The sequence below is a fragment of the Hemiscyllium ocellatum genome, chromosome 24 (genome assembly GCF_020745735.1).
Source record: "Hemiscyllium ocellatum isolate sHemOce1 chromosome 24, sHemOce1.pat.X.cur, whole genome shotgun sequence".
Classification (NCBI taxonomy): domain Eukaryota; kingdom Metazoa; phylum Chordata; class Chondrichthyes; order Orectolobiformes; family Hemiscylliidae; genus Hemiscyllium; species Hemiscyllium ocellatum.
The window spans coordinates 39,014,646-39,031,009 of record NC_083424.1 but is presented as its reverse complement, the minus strand read 5'-3'; positions in this window follow the sequence as shown (position 1 = coordinate 39,031,009).

Genomic DNA, 16,364 nt, shown 5'->3' with positions numbered 1-16,364 from the left:
CAATAATCTCTCCACCTTTGTCTTAAAAATATTTAAGAACCCTGCTTCCACCAGCTTTTCAGGTATACAGTTCTAAAGACTGAAGTCCCTCCAAGAGAAAAAAAATGCACTTCATATCTGTTTTAAATGAGCAATCCCTAATATTTAAACAATGAATCCTAGCTTTAGATTCTCCCGTGAGAGGAGACATCCTCTCCACATCTACCATGTCAAGACCCTTCATGATCTTATATGTTTTTTGAACAATTAAATAAATCCAAGGCTTCCAACCTTTCTACTACTTGTAGAAGTTCCTAAGCTAAAATCAAGCATTGAGAAAACAAGACATTTTTTTCAAAAAAGTTGGAATGGAGGTAAATATTTCAATGGATTAAGTGTGTAATCATCTTGATAACATTTATGTTTAAATGCCATGTTACAGCCAGAATTTTAGTGTGTTACAAAAGGAAACATAATTCACATAGTTCGAGTTGCAGAATCAGGTACAGAAGGAAGCCTTTTAGCTCATTATGACTGCACTGGCTCTCTAAGTGAGCATCATGACTTAATGCCCATTCTCCTGCCTTTTCTTGACACCCTTGCACATTGTTTCTATTTAAATATTCATCTAATACCCTCTTGAATGCCTCAATTGATCCTGCCTCCATCACACTTCCAGGCAGACCCAAACAATTCAATCTGTGAAAAAGATTTTCCTCACATCACATTTATTTAAGAATCACTTTAAATCTGTGCGTACTGATCTTTTACAGGCAGGAATGCTTTCTCTTTTACTATTCTATCCAGTTCTGTCATGATTATGAAAATTTCTATCAGATCTCCTCTTAGGCTTCTTCACTCCAAGGAGAATATTTGCAGTCTCTCCAATCAATCCTCCTTACTGAAGTTTTTTATCCCTGTAACTATTCTTGCAAATCTCTGCTCCACCCTCTCCAGTGTTTTCACATTATCTCTATAGTGTGGTACCCAGAGCTGTACACAACATTCTAGCTGAGGTCTAGTGTAACCTTTCCTTTTTACTTTATGTCCCTATTGATAGATCCTGGAATCCTTATGCTTTATTCACTGCCTCAGCACCTTTCCTGCTACCTTCAATGCTTTGAGTACAGATGTTTCTAAGTCCCTCTGTTCAAGCACCCTCTTTAGAATTGTACTTATTAATATTGTCTATTCATGTCTTCCTGCAAAATACATCACCTCGCACTTACCTGCATTGAATTTCATCTGCCACGCATCCACAAACTTTATCTGTATTCTTCTAAAGTTTTACATTGTCCTCCATGCAGTTTCCTTTCATATCATCTACAAACTTATAAATTGCCCTCTGCATACCAAGATTTAGATCATTAATATATATAAGAGCAAAGGTTCCCACACTGATCCCTGGAAAATTCAACTACAAGCCTTCGACCAACCCAGAAATGATTAGATTAGATTACTTACAGTGTGGAAACAGGCCCTTCGGCCCAACAAGTCCACACCGACCCGCCGAAGCGCAACCCACCCATACCCCTACATTTACCCCTTACCTAACACTACGGGCAATTTAGCATGGCCAATTCACCTGACCCGCACATCTTTGTGACTGTGGGAGGAAACCGGAGCACCCGGAGGAAACCCACGCAGACACGGGGAGAATGTGCAAACTCCACACAGTCAGTCGCCTGAGTTGGGAATTGAACCCGGGTCTCAGGCACTGTGAGGCAGCAGTGCTAACCACTGTGCCACCGTGCCGCCCAAAAAAGAAAGAAAACCATAACTTTCTGTTTCCAATGACTTTGACAACTTCATATCTGCATCTCCTTTATTCTACTACCTAAAACGTTGCCAACAAATCTGTTGTATGCCACTGTTTCAAATACCTTTTGGATGTCCACATAAACCTCGTCAACAGCATTACCCTACTGATTCTTTCTGTAACCTCTTCAAAATACTCCAAAAAGTTAGTTAAACATAATTTCCAATTTGAAGATCCATTTTGACTCTTCCTGATTGTAACATTAAGGTTTTTAGAGTCATGGCATTCTTTCAGATGTGATTGAAAAATGGTCAAGGACAAAGGATCTTATTCCATTATAATGATTAACTTTAATAATTCCAGTAACATTTATTAAAAGAGAAACAAAGCAACTAAAGAGTCTCATCCTTCTGCACATCAGGGACCCCATAGGATTGGTTAACCTGAAGGCTCAATTGCTGTAGTTTTCTGCACCATTCATGGCCCAGTCCTGACGGGATGCCCCACGTACTTTGAAGAGCACCCAATTGTCACAAAGCTAGCCCTTTTTACTAAATGCTTGGCTCAAGGATATTTTGTCCTTGATTTTTTTCAGAGGGGTAATAAACCAGGCCGGGCTCCAATCAGACCGGTTTGGTACAGAGATGAAAAGCATTTTGAGATGCCTTTTGTTTTTGTGTAAACAGATGAGACTTTAGGCCAAAGTGGTCATGTTTAGGAGTGACCCGTAGAAGGAAAGTGAAATAGTCAGCTCCCCAACTGAGCAGTTTCATTCAGTCCAGAACTGCTTGGGAGTTCAACAGTGAGCTGTGTGGAAACTCTCTCTTCTGCCCTTCTAACTTCAACCTGTAAGCATTTGGCCATTTTTTGTACTGTTTTTTAAAGGGGGTTTGCTTATTGGGACTTTTGTGTATATTCGGAACAGCATATTTAAATCTAGTTTTTTAGACTGAGTTCCGTAGGAGTTCTTTATTCTGTTCTTCATGTTTCATTGTGTAATTTTGTGAATAAATCTTTTCTCTGTTTTGAAACCTGGTAGTAAACCTCACTAACCTAATTCGGGTAATTTTTACTGTACACTTACCAAAACAAATTGCAAAGTTATGGTCTGGGCTGCCTGCTTAAGAATGTTTTGAGTGGTCTGGCATAATACAAAACAGACTGGGGGGCTCTTCGCCAGATTTTAAACAGTGAGTGGTAGGTGTTGTTGGCATTATTCCGGGTGTCGGTTTGATTGGGTAGACAAAGCTTGGGATAGTAATGGCTCTTTCAGTCGTCAAAAGTTTTCTGGATGTGGATACGGTGACTTTGGAAGTGTTGCAAAAAGTGAATAAGACCAAGCTGCAGGAGTTGGCAGAGAAGCTGGAATTGGATTAGCCTACTTCTGTGAGGAAAGGAGAGATAACTACAGCAGTAGCTCAGCATTTAAACTTGCTGGAGAAACCATCAGAATCTATAGAGATGGCAAGAATTCAATTGCAAATGAAGCAGCTTGAGTTAGAGGCGAGAGATATGGAGAGAGCAGCAGAAATGAAACAGTTTGAGTTATGATTAAAAGCAGAAGAGAGGGAAAAAGAGAGGGCAGAGAAAGAAAAAGAGAACTTTTGAACTTCAAAAACCGACACTTAAAAAGGAAAGTCAGCTTAAAAGGCTGGAGATAAAGGCTGAGGATAGGCCTGGTGAGGAAGAGAGTGAGGATGAACAAGCCTGTGGTAGTCAGAAGTCTAGTGAGAAACTGCTTAAGTATTGTTCAAGTATTGCCTAAATTTGATGAGAACGATGTGGAAGCCTTTTTCATCTCATTTGAAAAGGTGGCTAAACAAATGCAGTGGTCAGTGGATTTTGTTGATCCAACCAAAACTTGTAGGTAGGGCAGGTGAGGTGTTCACATCACTATCAGAGGAGCTATCTGGGGATAATGAGGAGTTGAAAAAAGCCACTGTAAGTGTTTAGGGAGCTTGTACCAGAAGCCTATAGACAACATTTCAAGAATCTAAGGATGGACCGTGGTTGATATTGATATTGAAGGGATCAAACAGAGTAATTTCAATAGCTGAATAAGAGCTTTAAAAATCAAGCAAACTTATGATGCCTTTAGAGAGGTAACTATTTTGGAGGAATTCAAAATTTCACTGCCTTAAGTCGTGCGAACTCATGTAGAAGAGCAAGGTGAGCAGCTGAAGTGGGTGATGATTATGAACTGGTCCATAAAACTTGGTTTGGCTTCCAGAAATTTGGCTCGGTGGTTAGCACTGCTGCCTCACAGCACCAGGGACCACGGTTCAATTCCCACCTTGGGCAACTGTCTGTGTGGAGTTTGCATGTTCTCCCTGTGTCTGCATGGATTGCCTCCGAGTGCTCTGGTTTTCTCCCACAATCACAAAGATGTACAGGTCAGGTGAATTGGCCATGCTAAATTACCCATAGTGTTAGGTGCCTTAGTTGGGGGTAAATGTAGGGGAATAGGTCTGGGTGGGTAACTCTTCGGAGGGGCGGAGTGGACTTGTTGGGCCAAAGGGTCTGTTTCCATACTGTAGAGAATCTAATCTAATCACAGAGTTGGTGGGCTAGGAGAAAGCCAGATGTAGGAAAACTAGACAAGCTTGGAAGTATTGTTGGACTAGTAACAAAAAGCACAAGGGAAATTAGATAACTGCCTCAGAGTGTACAAGATGATCAGACGTTTATTAAGGAGGAAGTGCCAGATCTGCTTAAAAAATATACACGCAAGGGTAAAGTTTATTCACATAGGCCAGGAGTAACAGTTAAAGAGGTTACAGTATTAAGGGACACAGGATCCTCTCAGTCTGTAATGCTGAAGGATGAGGTGACATATACTCCTGAGGGACAATTGCCTGAAAAGGTACTGGTAACAGGAATTCATGGTGAGACAAAAAGTGCTCAGTTATGTAAAGTGAGGCTAAAGAGGCCAGAGAAGAGTGGAGAATTTGTGGTAGGAATACTGGACTAACTCTCAGCTCCAGGAATACAATTTGTCCTTGCAAATTATATAGCTGATTCACCAGTAGGCGTGCTGCCTACTCTAGTTGAAAAGCCAGTGAAGATGCAGCCAACTAAAGCAATGAAGAATGTTTATCCAGGAAGTTTCCCTGACTGGGTGATCACAAGATCACAGAGGCAAGCTGAACCGGAGGGATCAAAAGCCACACATAAGGAAGCTGACATAGTGTTATCGATACTTTTTTTGATCAGATAAGTGGCACAGAGAAGGAGCAAATCGGTAAACATGCAAGTATCCTTAGCTCTGCTGAGCTGATTGAATTACAGCAGAAAGATGAAAACTTAAAACTGTTATATCAAAGGGCATTTACAGAGGAGAGTGAATGCATTCATGTGTGTTCTTGCTTAACAAATGATGTCCTAATGAGGAAATGGAGACCATCACACATTCAAGCAGATGAGAAATGGGCACAGATTCATCAATTTGTTTTGCCAGGAGGGTACGGCAAGGAGGTGCTGTGAGTGGTCCATGAGCTATCACTTGGAGGTCATTTAAGGGTGAGGAAAACACAGGCTAAAATACAACAACATTTTTTACTGGTGTAGACTACACAAAGATGTAGATGAATTTGCCAGCTATGTCATACATGTCAGCTAATCACACAATCACATACAGTAATAAAACCTGCACTTTTAATACCTATTCCAGCATTTGAGGAACCTTTCACAAGAGTCTTGATTGATTGTGTATGGCCCCTCCCTCAAACAAAAAATGGGAATATGTATTTATTAACAATAATGGATGTGTCAACTAGATTTCCAGAGGCAATCCCATGACACAATATGACAGCAAAAAGGGTTGTAGAAGAATTACTTAATTGTTTTTACTAGATACTGTCTGGCAACAGAGACCCAATCAGATCAAGGATCAAACTTTACATCCAAACTATTCAAGGAGGTTATGGATAAATTGGGAATAAAGCAATTCAAATCTATTGCATACCATCTGAAATCACAGGGAGCGCTAGAGAGATGGCATCAAACACTAAAGACCAGGTTGAAGGCTTAGGGTCAGAATTATCCAGATGATTGGGATAAGGGAACTCTGTTTTTATTTTTTGCGATCAGAGATGCACCGCATGAATCGACCAAAGTCAGTCCATTTGAATTAATTTTTGGGCATGAAGTAAGAGGACCATTAAAATTGATTAAGAAGAAATTAATAAGTTAGAATTCAGAGATCACCCATTTGGACTATGTGTCAAATTTTAGCCAATGATTAAATAGAGCTGGAGAGTTGACTAGACATTTAAAAGTATCACAGCATACAATGAAACAGGAAGTGGATAAGAAATCACAAATTTGTAATTTTGCAATTGGGGATAAGATATTGGTGTTACTTCCAGTGACAGATCAGCCTTTAAAAGCCAGGTTTAGTGGACCTTATCAAATTGAGAGGAAATTGAATGATATAAACTACTTGATAAGGACTCAAGACAGGCCGAAATCTCACAGAGTGTGTCATGTGCATATGTTCAAAAGGGAAGGAAAGCAAGAGGAGGAGGTGTTAATGATTACAGCACAGAAGGAAGAACCAAGTTCAGAGGATTCTGAATTGGACATTCCTCAAATCAAATTGGACAATGAGGAAGTTGTCAAAAATTGGGATAAGGTATTTAGTTAGAGAAAGTGAGGACTGCAGATGCTGGAGATCAGAGCTGAAAATGTGTTGCTGGAAAAACGCAGCAGGTCAGGCAGCATCCAAGGAGCAGGAGAGTCGACTTTTCGGGCATAAGCCCTTCTTCAGGACCTTCTTCAGGACTTTGATTCCTGAAGAAGGGCTCATGCCCGAAAAGTCGACTCTCCTGCTCCTTGGATGCTGCCTGACCTGCTGCGTTTTTCCAGCAACACATTTTCAGCATAAGGTATTTAGTTACTTTCCACAAGAAAATCGAAATGACCTGAAAGAGTTATTACTATCACATGGGGAGATATGTGGAAATATACTGGGAAATACAAACCTAATTCTGCATGGTGTAAATATAGGTGATGCTGTTCCGATTAAGCAACCCTCTAAAGTTGGCACAAATTCAGAAGGAGATAGAGCGCATGCTCCAAGATGGCATAGTTGAAGTGACTTACAGTGACTGAAGCTTACCCATAGTCATAGTGCCAAAGCCAGATGGTACCCAACGGTTATGTGTCGACTATCGCAAAGTCAACGCCATTGCAAAGACTGATGCATATCCAAAACCACTGTTGGAGGACTATGTTGAAAAAATGGGAAAAGCAACTTACATTTCTCAGTTGGACTTGCTCAGAGGCTACTGGCAAGTACCTCTGTCAGAGAGAGCAAAGGCAATTTCGACTTTCGTAACACCAAATGGACTATATCAGTTCAAAGTCATGCCATTTGTTATGAAAAAGTTCCAGCCACATTTCAGAGACTGACTAATAAGATCATTGCCCGATTACCCAACTGTGTGGTGTATATTGATGACCTGGTGATTTTTAGTCACTCATGAAAGGAACATTTACAGCATTTATCAGACTTGTTCAATTGACTTCAGAAGGCAGGCTTGGTGGTACACCTAGCTAAAAGTGAATTTGCCAAGGCCCAAGTCACCTTCCTGGGCCATGTTATTGTACATGGACAAATAGCCCCACAGGATGCAAAAACAAAAGTAATTGGAGAATTTCTCACACTGTCGCTGAAAAAAAGCGGTACTACGGTTCCTGGGATTGAGTGGATTTTACAAGAAGTTTGCGCTGAACTTTAGCAGTGTGGATGCTCCATTCACTGGATTGCTAAAAAAGGGCAAAAAGTTTCAGTGGACAGCAGTCTGTCAAAAGGCATTTGACAGTCTAAAAACTGTGTTAACCACTGCCCCAGTATTAGACACACCAGAGTACATGAAGCCTTTCAAGGTGGCTATCGATGCCAGTGTTGTGGGTGTGGGTGTGGTGCTCCTGCAGGATGATGATAAGGGAATAGGAAGACCCATTGGGTATTTTTCCAACAGGTTGAATGTTCATCAACAGAAATATTCAATGGTGGAGAAAGAAACTTTAAGCTTGGTGTTGGCATCACAACATTACGCTATTGATATTACCAGCAATGCATCTGAGACAATCGTATACACTGATCATAACCCATTGGCATTTGTGGAAAAATTTAAGGACAGAAATGCTAACCTGTTTAGATGGGGCTTGTTGTTGCAGCCATTCAATTTGACAATTGTGTATGTGGCAGGTCATGAAAACATGATTGCCAATGTGTTATGGAGACATTCGGTGGTGGGTGTACCGCGGCCTGAATTTGCATGTGGTTGTGCATGTTTGTATATTTATAGTTAATATAGTGTGTATGTGTATTTAGACTACTAACCGGATTTTTGAAGGGTTAAAAATGAAGCCATCTTTTTGTATTGATGATTCTTTTTTTTTAAGAGGGGAGGTGTCGCAAAGCTGGAGGTTTTTTTCTAAAAGCTGTTCTTTGGCTCAAGGAGACTCTGTCCTTGATTTTTTTCAGAGAGGTAATAAACCAGGCCGGGCTCCAATCAGACTGGTTTGGTACAGAGATGAAAAGGATTTTGAGAGGCCTTTTGTTTATATGTAAACAGAAGAGACTTCAGGCCAAAGTGGTTATGTTTTAGAAGTGACCTGTAGAATGAAAGGGGAGTGGTCAGCTCACCAGCTGAGCAGTTTCATTCAGTCTAGAATTGCTTGGGAGTTTAACAGTGAGCTGTGTGGAAACTCTCTCTTCTGCCCTTCTAATTTCAACCTGTAAGCATCTGACCATTTTTTTGTCCTGTGTTTTAAAGGGGGTTTGCTTATTGGGACTATTGTGTATACTTGGAACAGCATACTTAAGTCTAGTTTGGATAGACTGAGTTCTGTAGGGGTTCTTTATTCTGTTCTTCGTGTTTCATTATGTAATTTTGTGAATAAATCTTTTGTCTGTTTTAAACCTAGTAGTCAACCTCACTAACCTAATCTGGATAATTTTCACTGTAAACTTACCGAAACAATATGGTCTGGGCAGCCTGCTTAAGAATGTTTTGAGTGGTCTGGCCTGGTTTATAACACAGTCTTAACAGCAGGCTGAATTTGATGTTATGTGCTGAATTACACATTTGCTTTCTCTTAATCTTCTGAGTATTTTTCCTATTGTCCTTGATTGTTATAAACATGTTAATCTTCATGAAAAATGGCCTGTTCTCACACATTTCCATAAGCCACTCTCCATCAATTGGTTATTGCCATTTTTCATTTACACTTTGTAATCTGGTTGGTATCATACACTACACTAATCAGCCTGCTTTTTCTCATGTGACTACTAATTCTATCCCAAATAATTGTTTCAAGACCTCCCCCACCTTTGAAGTTAAACTGTCTGTAATTGTTGGGCTTAACCTTATCACCTGTCTTTGAACAACGGCGTTATGTCTGCAATTCTCCAGTCTTCTGGCACTTCTGTGCCTCAGGAAGACGGAAATATTATGGTTAATACTTGCGCAATTTTCACTTCCTTTTAACGTTCCCATTATTTTTCCTCTGTGTGTCAGTGACTTTAGAACCAGAAGTTAATGCTGCAAATATTATTGGCATATCAATTAACATGTATGACCCTCAGAGACACCATATACAAACATAGCTGTGCAGCTCTGAGGGAACATTGCTTCCTTCAATGTCCTTGAACATATCTCATCTGGTCTTGATGCTCTGCCAACTTTAAGCACCAATTGTCCATCCAACTCTTCTTTCTTATCTGTTCTAAACACTTCCGGTAACAGAGTTTCCTTTTCTATTGCTATATGTAGATTCCCAATTTGATCCTCTTTTTAACACTCTTTAACTTTTTTATATGCCTATATGGCATTGGGGTTCTTTTCTCACATTCCTCCATGCTTCTCTAATACTCCATTTCACCTCCCCCCCGCCCACCCCCCCACTCTGAATCTCCAATATTTCTCAGTTACATGTTATACCCAATACTTGTCATAAATATATATTTTCTTCATCTTAATTTATATCAACTTTTGATAAAAAAAGGGAGCTCTGTTTGTCCTTCCTTTCTCTTTTCAGGGAATATGCATTGTCTGCACCTTAACCATTTCAGCTTTGTAGAGAGCCCACTGTTCACTCAGAGTAGCCACTTGGTTACACGGCTGGTTCCCTTTCTGGTCATTAGTAACACTCAGGTATTGATAGTGGGGGATTCAGTGATGGTAACACCACTGAATGTCAAGGAATGGTAGTTAGATTTTGGAGATGGTCATTGTCTGGCATTTGTATGGCATGGATGTGACTTGCCATTGCCACATTTGGGGTTCTGTTTGCTCATTTTCTATCTAGTTTCAATAGTGTGTTGTTGAGTTTGACTTCCAAATAATGTGGCTACAACAGCAGATCAGATGCTAGGAATACTGCAGCAAGTAACTCACCCCCTGACTCCCCTTGGCCACCACCTACAAGTGTGATGGAATAATCCTCACTTACCTGGATGAATGTTTTGTGTTTTTAAATTCTAAATATTCAGTTCTCGACTGTCAGGATTAATTTGCTGCCACAATTGAGCTGGAAACGCAGTAGATTGGAGATATAAAGATAAGTAATTCATCAACAAGGATGGATTTTGCACCTTTTAAGTGAAAAATGGATAAACATTTGAAGGTCTGAAGAGAGCATTGGACATCTGAACTGGTTTCAGAGTACTCCAGCAAAGAATTGTTACAGATAGGATGGCTAAATAGCCTCGCAAAATGCAAGTTCGATTATACTAATAATCAGAGACACAACAGTCTTTGGCTCTAAATTGCTGAATAAAATTCATGCCTTGTATTGCTTCGCTCCTCCACCATTGTACATCAATTTGAGCGGATTAAGACAAATCTGTGGTTCAAACTTGTGGTGGCTTTCAAAATGTGACAGGTTATGTCAGTGAGGCTGGTAGTGTAGAGTCTGCTCTACACAACCGAAAACTGTAGTTTCATACAATGACATTGTTTAAATAAGCCTCCTCTACTGCCCTGGATTAGATCCTGTTCTTTATCAAACGTGGTTATTGTGGTCGCATGTTGCATGAAGAACTTTTCTGTCTCTACAATGACCTGCACATAATGCAACCACATCCTACTTTACATTTTCAATCTCAGTTACAATGATGAAAGCCACCTGGTATATTTCAGGCTTTGATTCACTCCAATTTCAGTTCTCCTTTTCGGTACGCAACCAGTTCCACTACCAACGGAAGTGGAACAATGCAGATCATCGCAACACTGATTGTACTTCTTTGTCAATGACCTCTTAACAACGATTGTCCATCAACTTGAGTTTGAAGTTCGTTCTGAGAGTTCTTCTAATGCTCCAGCGATACAAGCTTTAGAGATAAGCATTGTGTGTGTGTTTTTAACTGCAATTAGGAAGAATTTAACTGCAACAATCTCGGACCTGAAGAGAATTGGAGAAAGTTTACTTTGGGCTGGGTGCAACTATACTGAGAGCAGGAAGAGAGGACATTCTGGAATGCAGTGGGATAGAGAGATCATCTGGTGTGTTTTACAGCAGATTGTGTTCATTTCACGGAAGCCCACTCAATAATGAATGACACTGATTATAGAGTCATAGCAATGTACAGCATGGAAACAGACCCTTCGGTGCAAACCGTTCATGCCGACCAGATAGCCTAACCTAGTCTAGTCCCACCTGCCAGCAACCAGCCCATATCCCTCCAAACCCTTCCTATTCATATACCCATTCAAATGCCTCTTAAATGTTGCAATTGTACCAGCCTTCACCACATCCTCTGGCAGCTCATTCCATACATGTACCACCCTCTGCGTGAAAAAGTTGCCCCTTAGATCTCTTTTATATCTTTCTTCTCTCACCCTAAACCTATGCCCTCTAGTTCTGGACTCCCCAACCCCAGGGAAAAGACTTTGTCTATCTATTCTATCCATGCCCCTCATAATTTTGTAAACCTCTATAAGGTCACCCCTCAGCCTCCGACGCTCCAGCGAAAACAGCTCCAGCCGGTTCAGCCCCTCCCTGTAGCTCAGATCCTCCAACCCTGGCAACATCCTTGTAGATCTTTTCTGAACCCTTTCAAGTTTCACAACATCTTTCCAATAGGAAGGAGACCAGAACTGCATGCAATATTCCAACAGTGGCCTAACCAATGTCCTGTACAGCCGCAACATGACCTCCCAACTCCTGTAAAAAGTGAGGTCTGCAGATGCTGGAGATCAGAGCTGAAAATGTGTTGCTGGTTAAAGCACAGCAGGTCAGGCAGCATCCAAGGAACAGGAAATTCGACGTTTCGGGCCGGAGCCCTTCATCAGGAATGAGGAGAGGGTGCCAGGCAGGCTAAGATAAAAGGTAGGGAGGAGGGACTTGGGAGAGGGGCGATGGAGATTTTATAGGTGGAAGGAGGTCAAGGTGAGGGTGATAGGCCGGAGTAGGGTGGGGGCGGAGAGGTCAGGAAGAGGATTGCAGGTTAGGAGGGCGGTGCTGAGTTCAAGGGAATCGACTGAGACAAGGTGGGGGGAGGGGAAATGAGGAAACTGGAGAAATCTGAGTTCATCCCTTGTGGTTGGAGGGTTCCCAGGCGGAAGATGAGGCACTCTTCCTCCAACTGTCGTGTTGTTATGTTCTGGCGATGGAGGAGTCCAAGGACCTGCATGTCTTCGGTGGAGTGGGAGGGAGAGTTAAAGTGTTGAGCCACGGGGTGGTTGGGTTGGTTGGTCCGGGCGTCCCAGAGGTGTTCCCTGAAGCCTTCTGCAAGTAGGCGGCCCATCTCCCCAATATAGAGGAGGCCACATCGGGTACAGCGGATGCAATAGATGATGTGTGTGGAGGTGAAGGTGAATTTGTGGCGGATATGGAAGGATCCCTTGGCTCCTTGGCGAGAAGTAAGGGAGGAGGTGTGGGCGCAAGTTTTGCATTTCCTGCGGTTGCAGGGGAAGGTGCCGGGAGTGGAGGTTGGGTTGGAGGGGGGTGTGGACCTGACGAGGGAGTCACGAAGGGAGTGGTCTTTGCAGAACGCTGATAGGGGAGGGGAGGGAAATATATCCCTGGTGGCGGGGTCCGTTTGGAGTTGGCGGAAATGACGGCGGATGATACGCTGTATACGGAGGTTGGTGGGGTGGTAGGTGAGAACCAGTGGGGTTCTGTCTTGGTGGCGGTTGGAGGGGAGGGGCTCAAGGGCGGAGGAGCGGGAAGTGGAGGAGATGCGGTGGAGGGCATCGTCGATCACGTCTGGGGGGAATCCGCGGTCCTTGAAGAAGGAGGCCATCTGGGCTGTACGGTATTGGAACTGGTCCTCCTGGGAGCAGATGCGGCGGAGATGAAGGAATTGGGAATATGGGATGGAGTTTTTACAGGGGGCGGGGTGGGAGGAGGTGTAGTCCAGGTAGCTGTGGGAGTCAGTCAGTGTATAGTAGATGTCTGTGTTGAGTCGGTCGCCCGAGATAGAAATGGAAAGGTCTAGGAAGGGGAGGGAGGAGTCTGAGACAGTCCAGGTGAATTTGAGGTCAGGATGGAAGGTGTTGGTAAAGTTGATGAACTGTTCAACCTCCTCGTGGGAGCACGAGGCAGTGCCGATACAGTCATCGATGTAGCAGAGGAAAAGGTGGGGGGTGGTGCCAGTGTAGTTGCGGAAGATGGACTGTTCCACATATCCTACAAAGAGACAGGCATAGCTGGGGCCCATGCGGGTGCCCATGGCAACTCCTTTAGTTTGGAGGAAGTTTACTCAATACTCTGACGAATAAAGGAAAGCATACCAAATGCCTCTTCACTATCCTATTTACCTGCGACTCCACTTTCAAGGAGCTATGAACCTGCGTTCCAAGGTCTCTTTATTCAGCAACACTCCATAGGACCTTACCATTAAGTGTATAAGTCCTGCTAAGATTTGCTTTCCCAAAATGCAGCACCTTGCATTAGTTTACTTTCAGGGTGAGAAAGATAATTTTAACCGAGATAACAAACATTTTTGATTTTCTTACCCTTATGTTTATAATTTAATACAAAGTCCTTGTTTATTTTGCTTTCGTCTCACCCCAATGGGATTTGTTTCTCTATTGATTTAAAATGGCACCCTATCTGGCCAGCATCCAATAGCGTGTCTTCCAGAACCCAAGTGTGAAATCACCCTCTTCTGACATTATTTCGATGGAAAAGTGCCTGACCCTTCGGTAGACTCCACTCGATCCCGTCGTCAGGGTAATGCCATCATTTCTAAAAACACATACGCGCGCGCACACACACTTGTGAGTAAAATTCAAATTCTCATCGTTGCCAGATTGTGTATTGAATAGACTCGATGACGGTGACTGAGATTGACCAAAGATTTTGGGATCCTACAACTCCGTCCTCGTTTGGATGGCTCTTGGTCCTCAGCCTGAAAGAGCCGAGAAATCATCTCCCATTTTAAAGTCCTGTCCACTCACACTCGCACCAAACTGAAATATTACTTGAAACGTAACATTTGCTAATCATGCAATTGTCCCCTAAATGGTACCTCCTGGTTTCAAGGACGCTTATGAAATCTGGGTGATCCAATCCAAATTGTAAAACTGGCCGACTGACGAACTGTAACAAGTTACATTGTTTTATAAAGTTCCAGGTCTTTGAACTTATTGAATTGACGTGACGCTGTTCCGGTTTCAAACTGAACTATCAGATAGTCAAACTCATTTCCAGTTGCGCCAACTCTTGCCATTTTCACAATTACCTACTAGGATCTTAGCACCGAATATGCATCATCTTATTTTACAACGTAGAGTTTTAGTAAATGATACAACTTCTCGACTTTAGCACATAGCATTTAGTAACAGATTTAGCGATTCCCCTCGCTCCCTTGACATTAGGAAACAAATCAGACCGATTATTTTGCTTCTCATTTCTGGTGTTCCCATTTAAGTATTTCTAATGTCTTTTCTCAAATGAACGCCAACATTTGTCAAATGATATACAATGGCTTCACGTTTTACAGGATTCTTTGACATCTAATATGCTGAACAAATGATAACCAGTGTATACACTTTCCCTAAATCTAATTGTATTAGAGGAAACGCTGTATTTGCATTTCCTTAAAGTCAGCTCTACGTTTTGCGGATGAGGGACAAGAACAGAGGCCCCGTCCCACCTCGCAATGTGAAAGATCCCCGAGCACTATGTGGAAGATCAGGCGAGTTATCTTCCTATGCCGGCCAACATTTATTTATCCCACCTTCGCTGAAAGAGCATTGTGGTGATGATCAATCGATCTGTTTTTGTAATGTTGTGAGAGATAAGTATTAAGTATTACTGAAAAGTGAGACGTTGCTGAAGCCTTCCATCTTGTACTCATCAGGACATATTCAAGAATGCCAAATTTTAAATTATCGCAACAATTTAAATAAATGTTATTTCCCCCCCAAAATGCTCTGTGTTTATATAATTATATATTAAGTATGGTGACACAGTTAAAAAACACATCACTTTAGTCTATATTTTTCCACCACCAGGAAAACACCCATAAGTCCAGTGAAACATTAACAAGCAAAGCGTGATGAGGCAATGCGTCCATCTGGCCAACATTTACTTCTTAATCAACATAATTGAACAGATTATCTGCTCAGTGACCTTTGTGGGAATTGGCTGTGTACAGATTGGCTGCTACCTTTCCCACGTCACAAGTGACCATATTAACAGATTCACTTCTTCCACCACCAATGTTCAGTAACAGCAGTGTCTACCATCTACAAGATGCACTGCTGAAGGTCCTTGGACAGCACCTTCCCAATCCAAGAACATTTTCGTCTAGAAGGAGAAAGGGAGCAGATACTTGGGAACCTCACCACCTGCAGGTTACCCTCCAAGCCACTCACCATCCTGATTTGGAAACATATCGGAGGAGAAAATGAGGACTGCAGATGCTGGACATCAGAGCTGAAAAATGTGAAGGGCTTATGCCGGAAACGTCGATTCTCCTGCTCCTTCGATGCTGCCTGACCTGCTGCGCTTTTCCAGCAACACATTCTTGAGCTTGGAAACATTTCACCATTCCTTCTCTGTTGCTGGGTTAAAATCCTTGAACTGCCTTCCTTGACACATTGTGAGTCAACCTACAGCACGTGGACTGCAATGGTTCAGGAGGACTGCTCTCCATCACCTTCTCAAGGGCAACTATGGTTGGGAAATAAATGCTGGCCTAGCCAGCGCTGTCACGTCCTGCAAGTGAATATTAAAAAGGGCTTTGAGACAGCTGGTGGTCGTTTTCCTCCATTCAATGACATCAGGGTTGAGCTATGTACTGAAGCCACATATACCTTTTCGCTCATGCTCCTTAATAACTTCTGCTAACAAAATAAAACACAAATACCAATTGCGAGCTGGGTTTTATAACTTAATATTAAACACGGTTGTATAGATATATATTGAAAGAAAGCTCATTTCCAAATCAGACCGATGGGTAATGATGAAGATTGTAATGCCCAGTTTGTATTAGGAGTTAGATCAGATAAATTAAAACTGAGATTCCAATTTCCAGAAGTTCATATATAAATATTTGAATAAATATAGTTGGTCTGTTGCTCACGATGTATCTTCAATTTTCCTGTCGTGGAAATTTCAATATATTTGCTTTTCAAAAATGAAAATTTACTTCAGTATTAAA